Source organism: Hyla sarda, chromosome 3 (genome assembly GCF_029499605.1).
Source record: "Hyla sarda isolate aHylSar1 chromosome 3, aHylSar1.hap1, whole genome shotgun sequence".
Classification (NCBI taxonomy): Eukaryota; Metazoa; Chordata; class Amphibia; order Anura; family Hylidae; genus Hyla; species Hyla sarda.
This window is the reverse complement of record NC_079191.1, coordinates 26,971,811-26,998,169: the sequence shown is the minus strand read 5'-3', so window position 1 is coordinate 26,998,169 and position 26,359 is coordinate 26,971,811. Positions and strand designations below refer to the sequence as shown.

At 45.3% G+C, this 26,359-nt stretch overlaps 1 protein-coding gene and 1 long non-coding RNA gene across 2 annotated transcripts in view; one reads left to right on the top strand and one right to left on the bottom strand.

The window, feature by feature from the left end:
- The window catches only part of LOC130361213 (uncharacterized), a 43,697-nt gene extending 42,781 nt beyond the window's left edge, over positions 1–916 (top strand). Inside the window, exon 4 of the long non-coding RNA XR_008890910.1 lies at positions 796–916. This is a non-coding gene — a long non-coding RNA (uncharacterized LOC130361213). The remainder of the gene's footprint in view (positions 1–795) is intronic.
- The window catches only part of LOC130361212 (opsin-5-like), a 133,028-nt gene that overhangs the window by 51,230 nt on the left and 55,439 nt on the right, over positions 1–26,359 (bottom strand). The window lies entirely within an intron of this gene.

The following is a 26,359-nucleotide window of genomic DNA, read 5'->3' as shown; positions in this document are numbered from 1 at the left end:
AGGGAATGAATAGAGCAGGTACTGAAGATTTATTGACAGAGAGCACTGTGGTCAGACAGAAAGAAAATTCTAAAAGAAAATAACTTCCTGTGGAGCATACAGAAGCTGAGAAGTACTGGAAGGATTAAGATTTTTAAATAGAAGTAATTTACAAATCTTACCAGTACTGTGCACGTTTGATGCGAAACTCATTTACTATTTCAAACCCGACATGTTTTGCCGGGTTGAGTATCAGATTCTGGCGCATTAGGCCAGAAATTCTCTCTCTCCATTTTACTGAGAAAACCCGAAAAAGGGGCGTTGCTGTCGGGAAAAGGGGGTGTGGCCACCAAAAAGGGGCGTGTTCCTGCCATTTTCACAAAAAAACGACATATTTACTAAGGTTTCCACAGAAAATGTGGTGGATTTCAGCTGAGGAAAACCAGACAGATCAGAGCATGTGTAAAAAAAGCAAAATGTAGGGAAAAGTGCAAAATGGAGGGAAACCTTAGTAAATATCGTGGAAAAAAAATTGTAGGGAATTAAAACCCGCAAAGAAACCTACACAACACTCTTAGTAAATAAAGGCCAATGTTGCAAAAATTGGAGAATGTTGTAATTGAAGCTAAAAAAAAAAATGGAAGTTCCAAAGAGATCTCCACGATTTTCAATCTAACGAGGTTTATGCCTGGGGATCATGGGATGAAATCCACCCAAATCTATACTCAAGAAACAGAAATGTTGCATTACCCAAGTCTAAAGGACAAAGAGTCACCTTTAGTTCTCCTGAATCGGATGTCCCTGATTCTTTTCCAGATACATCAGAATTGTCAGATTCTGCTGTGGACAGTGTGGGACCTTCTCGTCCACGTAATCCGTCCTCCAAAAGGAAATCAAAAAACGCAGCCGGAGGGCTGATAGAAAACACCGGCCCAAGACGATCAACAAGGTGAAGGTGAGAGTCAAGTAACGGCTACCCAGGATGTTATCAACCGGTCTTCCTTCATTTTAAGTGAAACCCACATTTCTTTGCTGTCTAGAGGACTGGGGTTTTCTCCATCTCACCACTTCAACGTCTTCAATACAATTCTGGACGTGAACAAATTCATACGAACTCTTACAGTTAAAAAGCATTTTGATGTTATGAAGGAACTTGACGGTGTAGATCCAGCTCCGGATTCTTCTGTGTCTAGTGATTCTCATGTTCCCCTGGTGTGCACCAATCTGACTGAACAAATGTCTTTTTGTAATTTGAGTTTGCTTGAAAACGAATCTTCTATTGTGTAAACTATTCACGAGTCTCCTTATTTTGCTGTGGATATTCCTGGTTTCTACCCTCTTCATTCCAGGTGGAAAGTTCAAATTTTCATGGCACAAGAACGAAGTTCCATTTTTGTCCGCTAATGGAAACAAAATACACACCTGTACTTACAGAAAACCCAGGGCTGGAAACACTTACAATTAAGTCTGTCCCTGTAGGCGAACTTGTTACTCTAGCCAAGCACAGTTGCGCATCTACTGACACATACAAACAGGAGGCCGATTTAGTGTGTCATAGATTAAAGGCCAGAGGATATCCTGGCTGGACTATAGATCGGGCTCGATCCATAGTAAATGACAAGGACAGAGAATTACTACTCACCTCTAAACCACATAATGTGAATAGGGCAGACAGATCATCTAAGATGTCCTTCGTTATCACTTTCAGTGTGGAATATCATCAGATTACTGATATTGTTAAAAAAAATACCTTCCAATTTTATATCAGGATCCTTACCCCTTACTTGGCGAAAATCTTGAAGAATGGGTGTAATTTTTCCTCTAGACGAGCTCCTACACTTGCTAACCTTTTATCACCCAGTGTTTTGCCTACGGTTTGCCCCAATCTGGCACTTGGCCAGCTCTTAAGGTTAAGTTTCCACTTGGTTTTTTTTCTGGCAGTTTTTGGATTTTTGCTACTGCAGTTTTTGAGCCAAAGCCAGAAGTGTATTCAAAAGGAATAGGACATATAAAGGAAGAACTTACACTTCTCCTCCCTTATGGATTCACTTCTGACTTTGGCTCAAAAACTGCAGTGGCAGTATTCCAAAAACTGCCAGAAAACAAAAAAACAAAGTGGAAACTTAGCCTTAGGGATTTTTTCCTTGTGGCAATATTAGATGTTGTAACGCTGCTGGATGTGGATCCACAGACCTATGTGGCTGATAACATAGGCCATATCGTGGAGCGGAGTCTAAGGTGCCGCTGGGCTTCACCAGAGCCCGCCGCAAGGCAGGATGGGCTTGCTGCGGCAGGCAACACCCAGGTCGCTACCCCCGATACGACTCGACCACACAGGCATCTGGGCGAGGAGAAGTACAGTAAGATGAAGAGTGGGAGGTGCAGGGACTTATAGAATAGTGTCAGGTGTTGCACATAATTATGGGCTTACTGGCCCTTTAAATTTCAGAGCTCCGGCACGTGCGCGCCCTAGGCGACAGGGACACATGCACCAGAGCTGAGAGGCAGAGGAAGAGGCAGAAGAGGACCGTGGTAAGTGACAGGCTGGGATTCGCATGCGAGCACTTCCCGCGATGCCAATGCCAGCCCCCCCCCCGGCAGCAGGGGAGATCGGGACAATGTGCAAGTGGCCGGAGCGCAGTGTGTTACAGATGTCTTGTTTGTAAACTTCATAAATGTGCATTCACACCGGGGCTGTCTGACCAACACAAATTGTCCATTAAATCCTCTGCCAAAGCCTTTATGTAGTATACAGAATCATGTGCACAATTTGTCAATTATCATACATAGGAAGCACGAAACATCCCCTGAAACTTAGAATTCAGGAACACGTTAGAGACATCTGCAATCCACATGACTTGAATGTTTCAGGTGCATCCAAACATTTTCATGACATTCACAGGAGCGATCTTTGTTCCTTTTCTTTTTCATGGCATAGAAAGAGTGTGGAGGCCAAAACGAGGAGGTGATTGGATGAAACTTCTCCATGATCGGGAAGTTTTTTTGGATACATAGTATACAAGGTTATCAACCATATGGCCTTAACCTTCGATCGGATATTATCCGAAACTATTAATAGTTTCCTTTGGTGACAGTTTTGGCCTTTCTGCCCCCCTTCCCCCCCTTTATTTTATTTTTCCAGCTTAGAATTTTTCATTAGGATGTTTTTTCTTATATCAAATTTTTTATATGTGTATTTTGCTATTGTGTTCTAGTATCTGAGTTTCATGCTTAGTGTAAGGCAGTTTATTGTGTGTGGCATCTCATGGGTTAATGTAATGTTCTCTGCCCCTTTCTCGCCCCACCTGTGAAGCACCATATAAATGTTTGTCTGTTATTCATTTTGCCATAGTCCGACGAAGGGTCACATGACCTGAAACGCGTCACTGCTACTCCGCGTGTCGATATGTGTTCTTTTCCACCTCTCTGATTTTACTCCAATAATCTTTAAGCGCTGGTTACTGCTTCTCTATTTTTAATTTACAAATCTGTTTAACTTTCTGGCACCAGTTGATTTAAAAAAAAAATTTTCAGCATAGTACCCCTTTAACCTCTTAAGGACCCAGGGTGTATGGATACGCCCTCACACCCTGGGCCTTAAGGACCCAGGACGTATCCATACACTCTGGCGTTTTCCGGTCTCCGCCGCTCGCCGGGCGGAGATCGGAACGGCATGCCTACTGATATCGTTCAGTAGGCATGCGGTGCAAATGCCTAGGGGGGTCCCGGGACCCCCGCATGTCGGCGAGCGGCGCAGATCGCGAACGAATTCACATCCGCGATCTGCGACGATTCCAGTTATTCGGGTCACTTGTGACCCGATGACCCGGAAAAGGAAGGTGATTGGCGGTGTAGGATACACCGCCAATCACCTCCTGTTGCTGGGGAGGGGTGACAATACTGTCACCGCCCCAGCAACGCTGCTATTGGCCGGCGATCGTCGGCCAATAGCAGTGCAGCAGAGGAGGGGTTAACGGTCCCCTCACGCAGCTTTGCCCGCTCGCTGAGTTCAGTCAGCGAGCAGAGCTGTGTGAAGAGGACCGCGATCCCCCCCTTGGAGTGCCGGAGCCCCCTCAGAAAGAAGAGGAGCCCCTAGATCAGGGTCAGCTTGTTGCAGGGAAAGGTAGGGTAAAACAGTAAAACAAAAGGGAAAGTAAAAAAAATAAAAAATAAATAAATAAAGTATCCCCCACCCCCTGACCCCCTAATAGGTCCCCAAGGGTCCGCCGTCACCTGATCCGTGTGACCCCGGGCCCTATTAGGGGTTCAGGGCGCTGCTTGTGCCACCACTTTTTTTTTTTTTTTTTTTGGCCGCAGCTTTTTTTCTTTCTGTTACAGTTACGCCAAGCACCACACACTACATACTTCCCTGCCCCCCTCCCCCCCTCCCCCCCCCCCCGCACACACACCCTCCCCACCCCGCCACCGTCCCACCGTAGAAAAAAGGCGATGGCCCGCCGGGCATTTTCGGTAGCGGAGGCTTACGCTTTTTTAGCCTCCGACTCCGAATCTGCCAGTGAGGACGATGAAGATCCAACATTTTTGTGTTCTTCATCGCCCTCCTCATCATCTAGTAGTGATGATGAGTCCCCTGTACGGTGGCGGAGACGCCGCCAGGTGAGGCCACGCACCCCCCATGAGAGTGACCCAGTGGCCGACACTAGTACGGGTGGCAATGCCGCTTGTAATAGGAGTCCGGCTCCCCAGACAAGTGCACCGGAGCCCCCTTCCGATGACCCTGTCTGGAGCCCCCCAGAGGGATATCAGCCATGGATTCCTGAGTATGTTGGCGACTCAGAAATCTGAATTGACACGGCTGGATTCACTTATCTGGACTTTTTAAAGTTTTTTTTCAGTGACAGCCTGGTCAATCTAATGATGGAGCAAACGAACTTGTACGCCCACAGTTCATTGCCCACCACCCAGATTCGTTTTTGGCCAGGTCCAATGAATGGCGCGCCATTGATGCAGCGGAAATGAGGACATTTTGGGGCCTCACGCTGCATATGGGCCTGGACAAAAAACCAAGTGTCCGTCATTACTGGAGCGGGACTTCCTCTACCAGACCCCGCTGTACAGTATGGCGATGACATGGGAGCGGTACGAGGCGATTCGGAAATGCCTGCATTATGCAGATAATGAGGCATGTCCGCCCCGAGGTGATCCCACCTATGACCGGCTTTACAAAGTGAGGCCGGTCATCGATCACTTTGGGGCCAAATTTTTGGAGGCCTACGTACCGCTCAGGGACCTCTTGGTTGATGAGTCTCTCATCAGTTTTAAGGGGAGACTCAGCTTCCACCAGTTTATTCTCTCGAAGTGGGCGCGGTATGGCGTGAAGCTCTATAAACTCTGCTAGAGTACCTCCGGGTACACTTGCATGTTTAGAGTGTATGAGGGACGAGATTCCCGTATTGAACCCCCAGAATTTCCCCCCACTCTGGGTGTTAGCGGGAAAATCGTTTGGGACCTTATGCACCCATTGCTGGATAAGGGTTACCACGTGTACGTGGACAACTTTTATACCAGCATCCCTCTGTTCACATCCCTTGCCGCCAGATCCACGTCCGCTTGTGGGACCGTGCGGAAGAACCAGAGAGACCTCCCTCTAAATTTTGTTAAGACGCCTATTCCTAAGGGTGAGTCCCATGTCCTCACCCATGATAACCTGTTGTTGGTCCGGTATAAGGATAAGAGGGATGTCCTTATACTCACCACTATTCATGGGAACGGCAGCACCCCTGTCCCTGTGCGAGGTACCGTGGGACCGGTCCTCAAGCCCGATTGTATTCTGGACTACAATCGGTATATGGGGAGAGTTGATCTCTCAGATCAAGTCCTCAAGCCATATAACGCCATGCGGAAAACACAGGCATGGTACAAAAAAGTTGCGGTCTACATGGTACAGGTTGCCATGTACAACGCTTTTGTACTATCCCAGTACGCTGGCAACACAGGGACATTCCTCCAGTACCAAGAAGAAGTCCTAAGGTTCCTGATCTTTGCTGACTGGGAAAGAGCAGGCCGGACTTCCCAAGGGTCTGGAGTTTTAGGCGCCTCTGTACCCCACCTGTCTACCCCAGTTACGGCCCATTGTCCCCCATAGTGTTCCCCTATTTTAGGGCTCAGTGCTCCCCCCCATTAATGCTCCTTGAGGGGGTGCCACATCCTGGCTGCTATAATAAGCTCAAGGCCCCTGACTGACCTCCCACTCCAAGACCTGCTGTGCACTCACGGAGCGAAAATCATCAAAAATTAAGGTATGTCCTTACTCCTAAAAAATGTATTTACAAATTTTGGGGGGTCTTTTCTGCTATTAACCCTTGTAAAAATGTAAAATTTTTGAAAAAACGCACATTTTAGTGATTTTTTTTTTTAACATATGCAAAAGTCGGGGTATTAAGGCTTACTTTACCCCTTGTTACGTTCCTCAAGGGGTCTAGTTTCCAAAATAGTATGCCGTGTGTTTTTTTTTTTGCTGTCCTGGCACCATAGGGGCTTCCTAAATGCGACATGTCCCCCCCATTTCAGCAAAGTTTGCAAATGTGACTCCTTCTCTTCTGAGCATTGTAGCGCCCCTGCAGTACACTTCAGGTCCACTTATGGGGTACCTCCATACTCAGAAGAGATGGGGTTACAAGTTTTGGGGGGGCTTTTCTGCTATTAACCCTTGCAAAAAATTGAAAGTTGGGGGGAAACACACATTTTAGTGCAAAAAAAAGGAAAAAAATTACATATGCAAAAGTTGTGAAACCCCTGTGGGGTATTAAGGCTCACTTAATTCCTTGTTACGTTCCTCAAGGGGTCTAGTTTCCAAAATGGTATGCCATGTGGGTTTTTCTTGCTGTCCTGGCACCATAGGGGTTTCCTAAATACGACATGCCCCCCGAGCAAAATTTGCTCTCAAAAAGCCAAATATTACTCCTTCTCTTCTGAGCATTGTAGTTTGCCCGTAGTGCACTTCAAGTCCACTTATGGGGTATTATTTTTCTTTGGAATATCCATTTTCCTTACAAGCAGAGAGCTTCAAAGTTAGAAAAATGCAAAATTTTCAAATTTTTCATCAAATTTTGGGATTTTTCACCATGAAAGGGTGCAAGTTACCACAAAATTTTACCACTATGTTAAAGTAGAATATGTCCCGAAAAAACAATCTCGGAGTCAGAATGATAACTAAAAGCATTCCAGAGTTATTAATGTTTAAAAGTGACAGTGGTCAGATGTTAAAAAAATGTCCGGGTCCTAAGGTGTAAAATGGCTGGTTCCTTAAGAGGTTAAGGTACTGAAGTACCCCCTTTAAATAAGACAACTAAGAAAAGACAGGCGTCCTGCACTCACCGCATAGGTACTGGTCCTTCGGTTCCCATCTCTGGCTTCTCCTCCGGATCGGCGGACAAGGTGGCGTAGGGCGCTCAGAGGCAAAGCAGCCCAAGATGAGAGCCGAATGACCAGTACCTATGTGGTGAGTGCAGGACGCCTGTCTTGTTGTTAGTTGTCTTATTATTGATATCTACTATTGTATTGTCCTACCACCGCTGCGGCTGGATATACCTGGTTACCTGCAGTGCCTGTCTGTGATCCATCTCGGAGAGCTGCCTATGTGAGGTATCGGTGCCACTTCTTTTTTGCTTTTTTTACGCATTACCCTCTTTAAATAAATGACTCCATCAGCTAAAAAGGGAAAAACCAAGGGTTTATTTTTTATTTAAAGTGACCTAATGCTGCATGACAAGGTTTAGACCTGTGGAAGGCACAAGAGGCACCAAAATGTGCTTGTATAATTTTTTTTACAACTAATAAAAGAAAATACCAAGATTTTTGTTTAAATCACCTAGATTGTTTTTCAGTTAGCTATAGCACATAGCATCAAGGATGTCTAATTATCCCAAGAACTGTCGGCTTATCTCTGTGCAGAAGCATGGACACATATACCTCTCCTTTCTAAGGAAAGGGGTTTCTAGTTTTGTAATTTCTGCAACTTTCTAATATTTTTTTACGTTTTTAACCTCTTAAGGAAACAGTGCGTACCTGTACACCCTGCGCCCGGTCCCGGTGTTTAAAATGGGGTGACATCATGACCCCGCATCACACCGGGTCGGTCCCAGCTGCTATTCATAGCCGGGACCCTGGGCTAACAGCGTGCGGCACCGATCGTTGTGCCGCGTGCTATTAACCCTTCAGACGCGGCGATCAAAGTTATTCGCCGCGTCGAAAATGAAAGTAAACGTTTCCCGGCAGCTCAGTCGGGATGATCGGGACTATCGCGATAAAATCGCAATGTGCCGATCAGCTAGGACGCAAGCGGAGAACCCCTTACCTTGCTCCGTCACGTCCGATCGGCGTTTCATTGCTCCAAGCCTGAGCTACAGGCTTGAGCAATCGAACCCCTATAACGCTGATCCATGCAAAGCTATGGCTTTGCAGGGATCAGGGTAAAAGATCAGTGTGTGCAGTGTTGTAGGTCCCTATGGGAGCTATAACACTGCAAAAAAAAAGTGAAAAAAAAGTTAATAAAAGTCATTTAACCCCTTCCATAATAAAAGTTTGAATCACCACCCTTTTCCCATAAAAAAACCAGTGTAAATAAAAATAAACATATGTGGTATCGCTGCATGTGTAAATGTCCAAACTATAAAAAATATATCATTAATTAAACCCCATGGTCAATGGCGTACGCGCAAAAAATTCCAAAGTCCAAAATAGCGTATTTTTGGTCACTTTTTGTATAATAAAAAAATGATTAAAAAGCGATCAAAAAGTCCAATCAATGCAAAAATGGTTCCGATAAAAACTTCAGAACATGGCGCAAAAAATGGGCCCTCATACCGACCCGTATGCGGAAAAATAAAAAAGTTATAGGGGTCAGAAAATGACAATTTGAAAAGCATAAATTTTCCTGCATGTAGTTCAGATTTTTTTCAGAAGTACGACAAAATAAAACCTATATAAGTAGGGGATCATTTTAACCATATGGACCTAAAGAATAAAGAGAAGGTGTAATTTTTACCAAAAAATGTACTGAGTAGAAACAGAAGCCCCCAAAACTTACAAAATGAAATTTTTCCTTCAATTTTGTCGCACAATGAATTTTTTTTCTGTTTTGTCATGGATTTTTTGGTAAAATGACTAATGTCATTACAAAGTAGAATTGGTGGCGCAAAAGCTAAGCCATCATATGGAATTTTATGTGCAAAATTGAAAGCATTATGATTTTTAGAAGGTGATGAGGAAAAAATGAAAATGCAAAAACGGAAAAACTTAAAGGGGTTAAATCCTAAATATTTTTACAATCTCTGCTGATGTTTTTCTACAGTTGTGCCCAGTTCAGCCAATCCTATCTGGCCCAAATACATCTGCAGCAGTAATGTCATTCTTGTTTCTGCTTTATACAATGTATCGGTGAAGGGGAAATGTATCAGCCCGGAGTCCGGGATTGTTTGCACTCAATACATTTTGCATGTGGAAATAATTTTCCGTGATTGGATATTCAGTTTGTAAACAAGTACCATCTGGCGCAGACCGTATGGTGAGCGGCATTCGTGGTGATTGGTGATGCTGTAGATCAATTTGTCTTTAAAAAGTGGCGCTGTTTATACTGACAGCTACATAATATTGACAATAACATGGATTCGAATTTACAGCTGTTGTGCATTGTACGCTTCACTGCTGGGGATCAATGCTGTTTCCTCTGTGTGCTGTTGCTGATATGTTAAAGAGGTATTCCGACATTAGGTTAACCCCTTAAGGACTCAGCGTTTTTCCATTTTTGCATTTTCATTTTTTCCTCGTCACCTTCTAAAAATCATAACGCTTTCAATTTTGCACCTAAAAATCCATATTATGGCTTATTTTTTTGCGCCACCAATTCTACTTTGCAGTGACATTAGTCATTTAACCAAAAAATCGATGGCGAAACGGAAAAAAAATTCATTGTGTGACATAATTGAAGAAAAAATTCAATTTTTTTTTTTGGGGGGGGGGGGTCTTCTGTTTCTACGCAGTGCACTTTTTGGTAAAAATGACCTTATCTTTATTCTGTAGGTCCATACGGTTAAAATGATCCCCTACTTATATAGGTTTGATTTTGTCATGCTTCTGGAAAAAAATCATAACTACATGCAGGAAAATTTATATGTTAAAAATTCTCATCTTCTGACCCCTATAACTTTATTTTTCTGCGTAGAGGCCAGTACAAATGTTTTGCGCCGTGATCTGAAGTTTTTATCGGTACCATTTTTGCATTGATCGGACTTTTTGATCGCTTTTTATTCATTTTTTCCTGATATAAAAAGTGACCAAAAATACGCTATTTAGGACTTTGGAATTTTTTTGCGCGTACAACATTGACCGTGCAGTTTTATTAACAATATATTTTTATAATTCGGACATTTCCTCACACGGCGATACCACATATGTTTATTGTTATTTATTTTTTTTTATGGGAAAAGGGGGGTGATTCAAACTTTTATTAGGGAAGGTGTTAAATGACCTTTATTAACTTTTTTTTTCACTTATTTTTGCAGGGTTATAGCTCCCATAGGGGGCTATAACACTGCACGCACTGATCTTTTGCACAGATCCCTGCAAAGCCATAGCTTCGCATTAATCAGTGTTATAGGGGGTCGATTGCTCAAGCCTGTATCTCAGGTCCCGATGGTCCCAATCAGTCCGACCGAGCTGCTGGGAAGCTTTTACTTTCATTTTAGACGGTGCGATCAACTTTGATCGCCGTGTCCGAAGGGTTAATAGCGCGTGGCACAAGGATCCTGCCTTGACCCCGCGTTACATACCAGGACCGGGCACAGAGGCGTACAGGTACGCCCTGCGTCCTTAAGAGGTTAAAAAAAACTATTGTTATAGAAGCATATAGCCTTGCCTACCTGTATGCCTCAGTCCTGAAACCACCAAGAATCTATTTGTTTTGTGGGTCTGTAATCCTCTCCCCTACAATATCCTCTTACTACTTTCTGGTTAAAGGAGATGTCCGGTGCGGACTATTCCTATTTCATCCTGCCCGGGCTGCACTTACCTTCCTATGTTCACTCGGAGCTCTGCAACAGCTGATCGGTTGGCCGGGCTGTCTGCTTCCTACTTTCCTTAGCCCGTCACGGCACATGGCGCTTCAGCCGAGGTGGGACATCGTGTGACATCCCGGGCTAAAGGAAGTAGGAAGCAGACAGCCTGGCCGACCGAACAGCTGTTGCAGAGCTCCAGGGGAACGAAGGAAGGTAAGTGAAAGTTTGTTTTCCTTTTTTTTTGCAGCCGGGGCAGGATGGAATAGGAACAGTTTGCACCGGACATCTCCTTTAAACAGTTTCTTAGTACTACAATTCCCAGAATGCAATACTTTCCCTTACCTATTAATCACAGTCCTCCCACCTTGGCAACTTCCACAGCACTTCTGCCAGTTCCCTGCCCAGAGCTGTTACAGAACATTTCAGTACATAGCAGTCTATTGCTCTGCAGTTAATAAATCGTCAGTGCCTGTTGTATTCATTCCCTGTTTGCTCCTCTGCCGAAGGCATTGCTCAGCACAAAAGTAGCATGTTGTAAATACACCATATTCATCCCTAAATGTCTCAATTTTATATATATATATATGTGTTACGCCGAGCGCTCCGGGTCCCCGCTCCTCCCCGGAGCGCTCGCTACACTCTCCTCACTGCAGCGCTCCGGTCAGATCCACTGACCCGGGGCGCTGCGATACCGCATCCAGCCGGGATGCGATTCGCGATGCGGGTGGCGCCCGCTCGCGATGCGCACCCCGGCTCCCGTACCTGACTCGCTCTCCGTCGGTCCTGTCCCGGCGCGCGGGGCCCCGCTCCCTAGGGCGCGCGCGCGCCGGGTCTTTGCGATTTAAAGGGCCACTGCGCCACTGATTGGCGCAGTGGTTCCAATCAGTATCTTCACCTGTGCACTTCCCTATTAATACCTCACTTCCCCTGCTCTTCCTTGCCGGATCTTGTTGCCATTGTGCCAGTGAAAGCGTTTCCTTGTGTGTTCCTAGCCTGTGTTCCAGACCTCCTGCCGTTGCCCCTGACTACGATCCTTGCTGCCTGCCCCGACCTTCTGCTACGTCCGACCTTGCTTCTGTCTACTCCCTTGTACCGCGCCTATCTTCAGCAGTCAGAGAGGTTGAGCCGTTGCTAGTGGATACGACCTGGTCACTACCGCCGCAGCAAGACCATCCCGCTTTGCGGCGGGCTCTGGTGAAAACCAGTAGTGACTTAGAACCGATCCACTAGCACGGTCCACGCCAATCCCTCTCTGGCACAGAGGATCCACTACCTGCCAGCCGGCATCGTGACAGTAGATCCGGCCATGGATCCCGCTGAAGTTCCTCTGCCAGTTGTCGCTGACCTCACCACGGTGGTCGCCCAGCAGTCACAACAGATAGCGCAACAAGGCCAACAGCTGTCTCAACTGACCGTGATGCTACAGCAGCTACTACCACAGCTTCAGCAATCATCTCCTCCGCCAGCTCCTGCACCTCCTCCGCAGCGAGTGGCCGCTTCTGGTCTACGACTATCCTTGCCGGATAAATTTGATGGGGACTCCAAGTTTTGCCGTGGCTTTCTTTCCCAGTGTTCCCTGCACTTGGAGATGATGTCGGACCGGTTTCCTACTGAAAGGTCTAAGGTGGCTTTCGTAGTCAGCCTTCTGTCTGGAAAAGCTCTATCATGGGCCACACCGCTCTGGGACCGCAATGACCCCGTCACTGCCTCTATACACTCCTTCTTCTCGGAAATTCGAAGTGTCTTTGAGGAACCTGCCCGAGCCTCTTCTGCTGAGACTGCCCTGTTGAACCTGGTCCAGGGTAATTCTTCCGTTGGCGAGTACACCGTACAATTCCGTACTCTTGCTTCAGAATTATCCTGGAATAATGAGGCCCTCTGCGCGACCTTTAAAAAAGGCCTATCCAGCAACATTAAGGATGTTCTGGCCGCACGAGAAATTCCTGCTAACCTACATGAACTCATTCATCTAGCCACTCGCATTGACATGCGTTTTTCCGAAAGGCGTCAGGAGCTCCGCCAGGATATGGACTTTGTTCGCACGAGGCGTTTTTTCTCCCCGGCTCCTCTCTCCTCTGGTCCCCTGCAATCCGTTCCTGTGCCTCCCGCCGTGGAGGCTATGCAGGTCGACCGGTCTCGCCTGACACCTCAAGAGAGGACACGACGCCGCATGGAGAATCTCTGCCTGTACTGTGCCAGTACTGAACACTTCCTGAAGGATTGTCCTATCCGTCCTCCCCGCCTGGAAAGACGTACGCTGACTCCGCACAAAAGTGAGACAGTCCTTGATGTCTACTCTGCTTCTCCACGTCTTACTGTGCCTGTGCGGATATCTGCCTCTGCCTTCTCCTTCTCTACTATGGCCTTCTTGGATTCCGGATCTGCAGGAAATTTTATTTTGGCCTCTCTCGTCAACAGGTTCAACATCCCGGTGACCAGTCTCGCCAGACCCCTCTACATCAATTGTGTAAACAATGAAAGATTGGACTGTACCATACGTTTCCGCACGGAGCCCCTTCTAATGTGCATCGGACCTCATCACGAGAAGATTGAATTGTTGGTCCTCCCCAATTGCACTTCCGAAATTCTCCTTGGACTACCCTGGCTTCAACTTCATTCCCCAACCCTGGATTGGTCCACTGGGGAGATCAAGAGTTGGGGGCCCTCTTGTTTCAAGGACTGCCTAAAACCGGTTCCCAGTACCCCTTGCCGGGACTCTGTGGTTCCTCCTGTAACCAGTCTCCCTAAGGCCTATATGGACTTTGCGGATGTTTTTTGCAAAAAACAAGCTGAGACTCTACCTCCTCACAGGCCTTATGATTGTCCTATTGACCTCCTTCCGGGCACTACTCCACCCCGGGGCAGAATTTATCCTCTGTCCGCCCCTGAGACTCTTGCCATGTCTGAATACATCCAGGAAAATTTAAAAAAGGGCTTTATCCGTAAATCCTCCTCTCCTGCCGGAGCCGGATTCTTCTTTGTGTCCAAAAAAGATGGCTCTCTACGTCCTTGCATCGACTACCGCGGTCTTAATAAAATCACGGTAAAGAACCGCTACCCCCTACCCCTCATCTCTGAACTCTTTGATCGCCTCCAAGGTGCCCACATCTTTACCAAACTGGACTTAAGAGGTGCTTATAATCTCATCCGCATCAGAGAGGGGGATGAATGGAAAACGGCATTTAACACTAGAGATGGACACTTTGAGTATCTGGTCATGCCCTTTGGCCTGTGCAACGCCCCTGCCGTCTTCCAAGACTTTGTTAATGAAATTTTTCGTGATCTCTTATACTCTTGTGTTGTTGTATATCTGGACGATATCCTGATTTTTTCTGCCAATCTAGAAGAACACCGCCAGCATGTCCGTATGGTTCTTCAGAGACTCCGTGACAATCAACTTTATGCTAAGATAGAGAAATGTCTGTTTGAATGCCAATCTCTTCCTTTCCTAGGATACTTGGTCTCTGGCCAGGGACTACAAATGGATCCAGACAAACTCTCTGCCGTCTTAGATTGGCCACGCCCCTCCGGACTCCGTGCTATCCAACGTTTTTTGGGGTTCGCCAATTATTACAGGCAATTTATTCCACATTTTTCTACCGTTGTGGCTCCTATCGTGGCTTTAACCAAAAAAAAATGCCGATCCCAAGTCTTGGCCTCCTCAAGCGGAAGACGCCTTTAAACGGCTCAAGTCTGCCTTTTCTTCGGCTCCCGTGCTCTCCAGACCTGACCCATCTAAACCCTTCCTATTGGAGGTTGATGCCTCCTCTGTAGGAGCTGGAGCGGTCCTTCTACAAAAAAATTCTTCCGGGCATGCTGTTACTTGTGGTTTTTTTTCTAGGACCTTCTCTCCGGCGGAGAGGAACTACTCCATCGGGGATCGAGAGCTTCTAGCCATTAAATTAGCACTTGAGGAATGGAGGCATCTGCTGGAGGGATCAAGATTTCCAGTTATTATTTACACCGATCATAAGAACCTCTCCTACCTCCAGTCTGCCCAACGGCTGAATCCTCGCCAGGCCAGGTGGTCTCTGTTCTTTGCCCGATTTAATTTCGAAATTCACTTTCGGCCTGCCGATAAGAACATTAGGGCCGATGCTCTCTCTCGTTCCTCGGATGCTTCGGAAGTTGAACTCTCTCCGCAACACATCATTCCTCCTGACTGCCTGATTTCCTCTTCTCCAGCCTCCATCAGGCAAACTCCTCCAGGAAAGACCTTCGTCTCTCCACGCCAACGCCTCGGAATCCTCAAATGGGGTCACTCCTCTCATCTCGCAGGTCTTGCAGGCATCAAGAAATCTGTGCAACTCATCTCTCGCTTCTATTGGTGGCCGACTCTGGAGACGGATGTCGTGGACTTTGTACGAGCCTGCACTGTCTGTGCCCGCGATAAGACTCCTCGCCAGAAGCCCGCTGGTTTTCTTCATCCTCTGCCTGTCCCCGAACAGCCTTGGTCTCTGATTGGTATGGATTTTATTACTGACTTACCCCCATCCCGTGGCAACACTGTTATTTGGGTGGTCGTTGATCGATTCTCCAAAATGGCACATTTCATCCCTCTTCCTGGTCTTCCTTCAGCGCCTCAGTTGGCTAAACAATTTTTTGTACACATTTTTCGTCTTCACGGGTTGCCCACACAAATCGTCTCGGATAGAGGCGTCCAATTCGTGTCAAAATTCTGGAGGGCTCTCTGTAAACAACTCAAGATTAAATTAAACTTTTCTTCTGCATATCATCCTCAATCTAATGGACAAGTAGAAAGAATTAACCAGGTCTTGGGTGATTATTTACGACATTTTGTTTCCTCCCGCCAGGATGATTGGGCAGATCTTCTACCATGGGCCGAATTCTCGTATAACTTCAGAGTCTCTGAATCTTCCTCCAAATCCCCATTTTTCGTGGTGTACGGCCGTCACCCTCTTCCCCCCCTCCCTACCCCCTTGCCCTCTGGTCTGCCCGCTGTGGATGAAATTTCTCGTGATCTTTCCATCATATGGAGAGAGACCCAAAATTCTCTCTTACAGGCTTCATCACGCATGAAGAAATTTGCGGATAAGAAAAGAAGAGCTCCTCCCATTTTTTCTCCTGGAGACAAGGTATGGCTCTCCGCTAAATATGTCCGCTTCCGTGTCCCTAGCTACAAGTTGGGACCACGCTATCTTGGTCCTTTCAAAATTTTGTGCCAGATTAATCCTGTCTCTTACAAACTTCTTCTTCCTCCTTCTCTTCGTATTCCTAATGCCTTTCACGTTTCTCTTCTTAAACCACTCATCATCAACCGTTTCTCTCCCAAACTTGTTTCCCCCACTCCTGTTTCCGGCTCCTCGGACATCTTCTCCGTCAAAGAGATTCTGGCATCCAAGAAGGTCAGAGGGAAAACCTTTTTTTTAGTTGATTGGGAGGGTTGTGGTCCAGAAGAGAGATCCTGGGAACCTGAGGACAATATTCTAGACAAAAGTCTGATCCTCAGGTTCTCAGGCTCTAAGAAGAGGGGGAGACCCAAGGGGGGGGTACTGTTACGCCGAGCGCTCCGGGTCCCCGCTCCTCCCCGGAGCGCTCGCTACACTCTCCTCACTGCAGCGCTCCGGTCAGATCCACTGACCCGGGGCGCTGCGATACCGCATCCAGCCGGGATGCGATTCGCGATGCGGGTGGCGCCCGCTCGCGATGCGCACCCCGGCTCCCGTACCTGACTCGCTCTCCGTCGGTCCTGTCCCGGCGCGCGCGGCCCCGCTCCCTAAGGCGCGCGCGCCGGGTCTTTGCGATTTAAAGGGCCACTGCGCAGTGGTTCCAATCAGTATCTTCACCTGTGCACTTCCCTATTAATACCTCACTTCCCCTGCTCTTCCTTGCCGGATCTTGTTGCCATTGTGCCAGTGAAAGCGTTTCCTTGTGTGTTCCTAGCCTGTGTTCCAGACCTCCTGCCGTTGCCCCTGACTACGATCCTTGCTGCCTGCCCCGACCTTCTGCTACGTCCGACCTTGCTTCTGTCTACTCCCTTGTACCGCGCCTATCTTCAGCAGTCAGAGAGGTTGAGCCGTTGCTAGTGGATACGACCTGGTCACTACCGCCGCAGCAAGACCATCCCGCTTTGCGGCGGGCTCTGGTGAAAACCAGTAGTGACTTAGAACCGATCCACTAGCACGGTCCACTCCAATCCCTCTCTGGCACAGAGGATCCACTACCTGCCAGCCGGCATCGTGACAATATGTAGGGATGATGATGCCTGGTCAGAGGTGTTGACATCACTCAGAGGGTGGGGCAAGAATTTAGAAATAACATCCTCCTTATACAGTAGAGGATGATGAATTGTTTCAAAAGAAAGGGAGGAGCCAGGTAGTGGAAGACAACACCACACTAACAATGAAAAGGACTGCACAACTTTCTGTCAGGGATTATTCACGCAAAAACAAGCAGAAGCCAAAACTATTTGTGAAAACACTATAATAGTAACACTAAAATAGCAAGTATAGACACAAAACTTTGTAATATATCTTATCACAGAAAAATGCATCTTTGTTCCCCTAGTAGCTTTTACTTCTCACCTTTTCTAAACTCATTCAAACTTAATTTATCAATAAAATCTGTCTTGAGAGGGGCAGAAATGAGACACAAAGAACAATGCCCTCACAGCTAGGACTGGAGACAACCTTTTGGGTAAAATCCTCCAAACTCTGTAAAGTGCCGTGTTTACTGGATGGGCGTCTCAGCTTTTTTAGAAACTTCTTTATAGAAGCTGATGGGAAGGGTACCATGTGACCAACGATTCACTCACTTTGGCAGAATATGCAGATATTTTGCCCCTACACTGTCAGATAACCTCAGTGTAGGCTATAATAGCAGTTTATACACAAGGACAGTTCTGAACAGAGATTTCAGCAGTTAGAACAGGATTTCCTCAGCCATATGACAACTTCTTTTATTTTGTAGCTGGCACATAGGGCACTGCATATCCAGTCAATGAATTGCTGTTTTATTGTCTAAAACCCCATCAACAGATGAACCTTTTGAACCTGACAGTAGACATTCACTTTAAGTGAATCATTTTGACCCTTTTGGCATTTAGGTCATTATTTCTTGGGGTATTTTTAGCTTCCCATCAATACCTACTGATGATTACATTAGACAAGGAGGAATACAGTATCTTGAGTTCCTTACAGCATTTTAACTATGTCTACAAATCTTCTGTATGCTACTATAGATAATATGAAGAGATAAAATACATGCACATTACAATGGGGCCCTTTTTGTGCAGCAGGAGCAGTGACCTTATATCTAAAATTACATTTCTTTATAACATGACGTGAAAAGGGTCCTTGGTAGATCACCTGAAATAAGCTCTTTACCTTCTAATGTGTAATTTAAGGTTGAATTCCTTTTAAAGTGTACCTGTCATTTGCAAAAACTTTTTATAAAATGTAGAAAATAACATTGTATGTATACTTGTAATATACATTGGTTGCAAAATGTGTATATTTTTGGGTGGAAAAGATGCTGTCTTGTCCTTGCAGCTATTGCATGTGTGTCTGGGATGGGGCAAAATACAAGTGTGGGCAGGACAAGCAATGTGAAGGTTCCTGGCTTGTCAAACAGGCTGCTGTGTGAGCCAGGAGTGTGTCACAGAGCCTCAGTGCACTGAGCTCTGCTTATCCTCAGTGCACAGGGCCCTGCCTGTCCTCGGTGTACAGAGCCCTGCTTGTCCTCAGTGCACTGAGCCCTGCTTGTCCTCAGTGTACAGAGCCCGGCTTGTCCTCAGTGTACGGAGCCCTGCTTGTCCTCAGTGTACAGAGCTCTGCTTGTCCTAATCATGTGACCATATCAAAGGTCCTTTACCCTTAGTATATATAACTTATACACATTATGGGGGAACACTGCAGGTGATCCCTGAGGACGTACAGGGACTCAACCTGACAGGACTATAGGAGCATATCCCATAGTGGGACATCACAAACCCCCCTACTTCAGTAAAGTTGCCCTCAATGTCTGTCCTGGAAGGCTTTGAAGAGCGAAACGGCCACGGGGCCACATGCAGTCCTGGGGCATTCCAATTAGCGTCCGTATCCAGGCTGTTATTGACAAGAACTGATAATGTAATAGAGTCTCTGTATCAATGCCCATACATGCTCTGTTAGGTTTGTGTAACTGAAAATAACCACAGAATTACTGGAGAATAATGTCTATGTATAATAATGGCAACATACCTATGACTGTGGTATAAACATGACTTATGGACTATGACTATGCATTTTATGACATTCAGCTATTCGTACATCTACTTTTGAGCATATTGTCATCCTTGTTGTTTTCATTGTGGACATAGGACATAGCATCTGGAAGATCTAATAGATTATTTATTGATTAGACCCTAGGGGCAAGTGAACCACTCAAGTCACCCTGCTGGAGGTTTGGGTCCAATTATATTGTCAGAACCTCAGCCCCCTGGTGGTCCAGTCAGACCATGGATGGAAGCTAAAGCGACAAGGCACAAGGTTGTACCATAGTGGCAGACTATGCAACTGCTATGGGGCCCTTGGAAGGAGGGGGCCCTGTTCTTGTTGGTCCTATTCCCTATTGTATTTGGAAGAATCTGTGCAAAACTCTTCTTTTCAGGAACCTGCATTGTCAGCAAATTAATGAAGGAAGGTATTGAACAATGTGTCATGGAAAATATACACCAGACCTTACTGTCCTAGGGGGGAAAATGAGATGCCATTACAGGAGGCCCATTTGTGATATTTGCTATGGGGCCCCCATTCTTCAATGCACGCCACTGACTGTTTTAAATATATAAGTCATGTTAACAACAAAACATTTTCATTGAGTTAAGGAACAAACATTTCCAATTGTAAGAAGTTAATGTTATTTTTTTCTCAGTGCTGTAATAAATTCAGTAAATGGTATAATATAGAAGCCATGTGTATGTCGTCATCAGACATTTATTGTGTCTATTCTTTATATATAACTGCTCGATGTACAACACAGTTAACCCAGGCTCAGAGCTGATAATGGTGCAGTATACAAAGAGCCGAGAAGAATAACAAATTATATATGTATATATTTATTGCATATAAAAAAGTAATCACTTCCCTAAGTTACATAGTGAACCAAGAACAATCAAAGGAGACGACCCATATGACATCACTTTGGTGAACGGAGCCACTGTAGTGAAATAGAAACATTTTCCATCCCATTGTAAAAAAATAAAAAAAAAGTCTCTCTCCATTGCTTCCTTCTTCCTTTCCTGAATATACTCTCTCACTTCCTTCTTATATTTTCTTCTTTTTCCTTCTTATATTTCCTGTTCCTCTTTCCCTGTCTCCCTTCTATATTTTATCCTTTCTTCTGATACTCCCTTCCTTCTTCTGTCCTCCTTACTTTCATCCATCCTATCTTTTATCCTTTCTTCCTTTATTTCCTTCTTCTTCTCTCCCTCCTGTCTTAAATCATTCCTTCATTTTCTCCTTCTCTCTGTCCTTTCTTCCTTTCTTTGCTTCTTCTTCTTTACCTGCCAGACAGTAAAGGACATGCTTAGGCAGGATCTGTGCTTATCTTGGGGCTAAATGGCTATGTTGTGAGTTCATCATAATGCTGCTGCTTTCTTTTTGTTAAATGGCTATTTTCTGTTGGAGTTCCCTCCCTCCAACTACAAGTTCCATGATCCCTCGTTTGTAAGTGTGAAGTCACTTTTCTGCCTCCCACACATCAGCCACCCCACCCATTGCAACACAGCTGAGCTGCCTTTAATGCATACTGTGCTATAAACTACAATTCCCTGCAGCCCTGCGGAGAATGATCTCCCTCCCACCCAGAAGTGGCTCAACCTATTGAGACACCTGACTAGTAATGTAATGTCTCGGCCCGCACTACAACCTGGGAAAAGCTGAGACAACACTTATTTTGTATGCTGCTAACAATGAACATCGGGGCAAAGATCAAATAAGAATTGCGAGTTCACCATGAAACACAGGTATCGACACTATATTATGAACTACACCAACTCTACAGCCCCTGTAACATAGTCAAATAAAAATAAATCCCGGAATACTCCTTTAAACCCTTCATTTTCTCCTTCTCATAGAGGGCAAAGCATAGAGGGGCTACTAAAAGCACCCGTCTCCCTCCAAGACCATGCTCACTGCATGATTGGTTTCAGTGGGAACCATCAGATCTACTGATTGTTGGGGTTTCACAGCTACAGGACAGTAAATAATTGGCTTCTTACTGGGGGAATTTTCTATTAAAAAAAACACATGCTCCAAAGCAGACATTTATTTTAAAGAGGTTATCTAACATATGGTGACTTTACTAATTGCCTGTCAGCCAGTATTGGAAATGCTGACCAAGGATCTATGCTTGTGTTGGTGGTAAACAGCTATGCCCGGTGTCCCCCATCACACTGCTCGCTTGTTTTTTGTCAACTGGCCCTTTCCTTTTTATGTGCCCTTCCTCCAACTACAATCCCAAGGATACCTTGTTTCTAGGTGGGAGGTCATTTTTTTCCCTCCCACACATTAGTCACCCCACCCATTGGAGCACAGCTAGGCTCCCTTCCATGCTGTGCTGTGCTTGAAACTACAATTCCCTGCAGCCCTGTGGAGAATGATCTCCCTCCCACCCATAAGTTGCTCCACCTATTGAAGCTCCCTTTCAACACCTGACTAGTAATGTAATGTCTCGGGCCGCACTACAACCTGGGAAAAGCTGAGACAACACTTATTTTGTATGCTGCTAAAAATGAACATCGGGGCAAAGATCAAATAAAAATTGTGAGTTCACCATGAAACACAGGTACAGACACTATATTATAAACTACACCAACTCTACAGCCCCTGTAACATAGTCAAATTAAAATAAATCCCGGAATACCCCTATAAATCCTTCATTCCTTAATTTTCTCCTTCTCTCCCTCTGTCTTCCTTCTTTCCTTCATTCCTTCCTTCCTTTTCTCCATCTTCTCTTCCTAGTGTCTTCAATCCTTACTTTCTTTTCTCCTCCTTCTCTCCCTTCCTCTCTTCCTTCCATTCTATGTGTATACTTTACCCTATTCCCTTATGGTTAGCAGTATGTACAGTACAGACCAAAAGTTTGGACACACCTTCTCATTCAGAGTTTTCTTTATTTTCATGATTATAAAAATTGTAGATTCACATTGAAGGCATCAAAACTATGAATTAACACATGTGGAATTATATACATAACAAAATAGTGTGAAACAACTGAAAATATGTCATATTCTAGGTTCTTCAAAGTAGCCACCTTTTGCTTTGATTACTACTTTGTACACTATTGGCATTCTCTTGTTGAGATTCAAGAGGTAGTCACCTGAAATGGTTTTCACTTCACAGGTGTGCTGGTTTGGAGGAGGCGGTGTGATGGTGTGGGGGGGGGGGGGGGGCTTTGCTGGTGACAATGTTGGGGATTTATTCAAAATTGAAGGCATACTGAACCAGCATGGCTACCACAGCATCCTGCAGCGGCTGCTATTCCATCCGGTTTGCGTTTAGTTGGACCATCATTTATTTTTCAACAGGACAATGACCCCAAACACCTCCAGGCTGTGTAAGGGCTATTTGACCAAGAAGGAGAGTGATGGGGTGCTGCGCCAGATGACCTGGCCCCCACAGTCACCAGACCTGAACCCAATGAAGGCAAAAGGGCCAACAAGTGTTAAGCATCTCTGGGAACTCCTTCAAGACTGTTGGAAGACCATTTCAGGTGACTACCTCTTGAAGCTCATCAAGAGAATGCCAAGAGTGTGCAAAGCAGTAATCAAAACAAAAGGTGCCTAGAACCTAGAATATGACAGATTTTCACATTTTTTTTTGTTATCTCTATAATTCCACATGTGCTAATTCATAGTTTTGATGCCTTCAGTGTGAATCTACAATTTTCATAGTCAGGAAAATAAAGAAAACTCTGAATGAGAAGGTGTGTCCAAACTTTTGGTCTGTACTGTATGTATCTAGGTATATTTTATTGCCTTCCTTATATTTATCTGTGTTGTTGTTATTAATATTAATAAGCACTTTGCATTACAGAAGCTTATATTACTATTCCATAAAGCTCTGTTTATCTTAATTACAAACATCACAACATGTCAAATGTATCAGTAGAAAAAAAGATCACATTAAGCAAAGGCTATAGTCAGAAATGATCCTGGTTATAAAGTATTACAAATCTTGTCTGTAATAAATATAATGTGGGCATTTTATTCAGACAGATACATGGAGAGCAGACACAGAGGACTTATAGAGCTGTCAAGCGGGCCACATGTGATTGAACTTTGGGGGTCGTACATCTTGTAGCCAGTGTAATTACCGCGTCAATACCAGTGGTTTAACCCCTTTACAATTGCGAAGGAAAAATTGATTGAAATCCTTTCTACTGTCAAATGATTAGATGTTCTATATACACAACCACGACCTTGTGATCCAAGGAACTGCAGTTTAACAGACTCAATCTCCTTATACATATGACAACTACTTATCGCATCCCTCCAGTGGAATATAAAAAAGGTCAGGTGGTAAAATGCAGAAACTCTATTTTATGAGCATTAGACGTTTGACTCATCATCCAGTATATACCAAAGCTAAGTCCTATATATATATATATATATATATATATATATATATATATATATATATTTGTGGTCGGTGAACATGCGAATCAATGTACCTAACCTACCTAAACTACAGAAACCACAATTGCCATATAACTGTACCCCCTACCTAATAAGGCAGTCAGAGTGATACCATGTACTGCCGCGTAAGGGTACACCTGAAAAGAGGGAATATCCTGGTTAAATGCCGAAAATGAAAGACTCAACCAATATATATAACTAATAGTGTCGTTGTCAACCTGAAGCCGATGTCAGGATCCGGACTGGTATGCAGCGAGGACACTGGTGGTGGATCCTCTGTGTCAGTGGGGTGATGGCGTGGGCCGTACCAGGGGAACGGAGTCTAAGGGGTTACTGGTTTTCACCAGAGCCCGCCGCAAAGCGGGATGGACTTGCAGCGGCAGGTAACCCCCAGGTCGTTCCACTCGATAGCGACTCAACCCCAGCTGACAGCTGAGACAGGCGCAGTACACAGGGACAAGGCAAGAGCAAGGTCGGACGTAGCAGAAGGTCAGGGCAGGCAGCAAGAGTCGTAGTCAGGGGCAACAGCAGAAGGTCTGGGTACACAGGCTTGGGAACACACTAAACGCTTTCACAGGGCACTAAGGCAACAAGATCCGGCAAGGACAGGAAGGGGAAGTGAGTTTTTATTCACATGGCGCAGGTGTAGGTACTGATTGGACCAGGCACCAATTAATGGTGCACTGGCCCTTTAAATTTCAGAGAGCCGGCGAGCGCGCGCCCTAGAGAGCGGGGCCGCGCGCGCCGGGACAGAACAGCAAGAGGACGGGGCAGGTGAGGAGATTGGGATGCGACCCGTGGGTGGGCGCGTCCCGCTACGTGGATCGCATCCCCGCCGGTGACACCAGTGCAGCGCTCCCGGTCAGCGGGTCTGACCGGGGCGCTACACAGAGACGAACACCGCGAGCGCTCCTGGGAGGAGCAGGGACCCAGAGCGCTCGGCGTAACAGCCGAGACAGGTCGTAATCATGATTGACCTGTAGACGTGAAAATTCTCCATGGAAAAATCAAGCTATATTCCGGTATGCATAACCCAAATGCTAAATAAACATATAAACATATATAATGACATTGTCGCCAACCTGACCACGAGACTCAACCAATATATACCTAATATCATTGTCAACCTGAAGCAGAGACAGAAGAAAAACCTCAACAGAAAACCAAGCTATATCCCTGTATGCACAACCCAAATGATAAATAAACATAGGAAAACATATAATGACGTTGGAAAATGTAAAAAAAGATCAGTCCTCAGTGTTCAACTCACGAATGAGTGTGTAATGGATATCTGGTGATAATTAATTCTTATAAAGCCAGTTAGTATTCAAAATGATATAATATTTATTGCACAGTTCTGAAAATATCTCTAGAAATCTGCCTCCGCAGGGCCCTTGAAGACCATATAATAATGCGGTTCACCTCTATAGTCCTATTAATTACAATGTATATGGAATAATCCTGTGATGATCCTGCAGCAGAAAAAATAATGAGATACGCTGTAATAAAAATTGTCCTGTGACAAAGAGTAATGTAGCAAAAAAATATAGCAAGAAATAACCTACCGTATATACTCGAGTATAAGCCGACCCGAATATAAGCCGAGGCCCCTAATTTTACCCCAAAAACCCAGGAAAAGTTATTGACTCGACTATAAGCCTAGGGTGGGAAATACATCATCCCCCCCATGTAATCATTCAGACCCCCGTCATCATCCCCCCCCCTTCATCATCAACCCGTGTCAATCCCTTCATCAGTAGTCTTCAACCTGCGGACCTCCAGATGTTGCAAAACTACAACTCCCAGCATGCCCGGACAGCCATCGGCTGTCCGGGCATGCTGGGAGTTGTAGTTTTGAAACCTCTGGAGGTCCTCAGGTTGAAGACCACTGCGGCCTACGTCATCATCCCCCCCCCCCCCTTCATCATCACCCCGTGTCAATCCCTTCATCAGTGGTCTTCAACCTGCGGACCTCCAGAAGTTGCAAAACTACAACTCCCAGCATGCCCGGACAGCCAGCGGGCAGTGTTTTTAGGCTGCAAGAAGGGGCTAGACCCTGACATCAGGTGTCGCCACCTCCAGCCAGGCGGTTACCATCCCGGAGAATCATCAATTCCACTAAAGGGCGGTGAGTGGCACAGTGTGCCGAAACTTCTCCTCTAACAGGACTCTTACCAACATAGATATACTACATAGGTTCTGCTTGGCTTGAATCATATTGCAAAAATGGTATCACTTGATCAAGTATATTGCAACAATTTGATTGACAGATACAACGGCAGTGTTTGAAGAGATTTACACCCTTATAGGATCTATAAATCAAATTGGATTTATTTACAGGATATATTTTGGACTAGTATATATTTCCATTGGACTTACTAACATTTTGTTTCTTTTTTAAAGATCTGGACTTTGTTTTGCAGGATATTTCTGCTAAAAAAAATCTTTTATAGGTTATTTCTTGCTATATTTTTTTGCTACATTACTCTTTGTCACAGGACAATTTTTATTACCTCGTATCTCATTATTTTTTCTGCTGCAGGATCATCACAGGATTATTCCATATACATTGTAATTAATAGGACTATAGAGGTGAACCGCATTATTATATGGTCTTCATTTTTGCTGTTTATTTTATTCATTCTCTGACGCGAGCCTACACACCGCAAGGGCCCTGCGGAGGCAGATTTCTAGAGATATTTTCAGAACTGTGTAATAAATATTA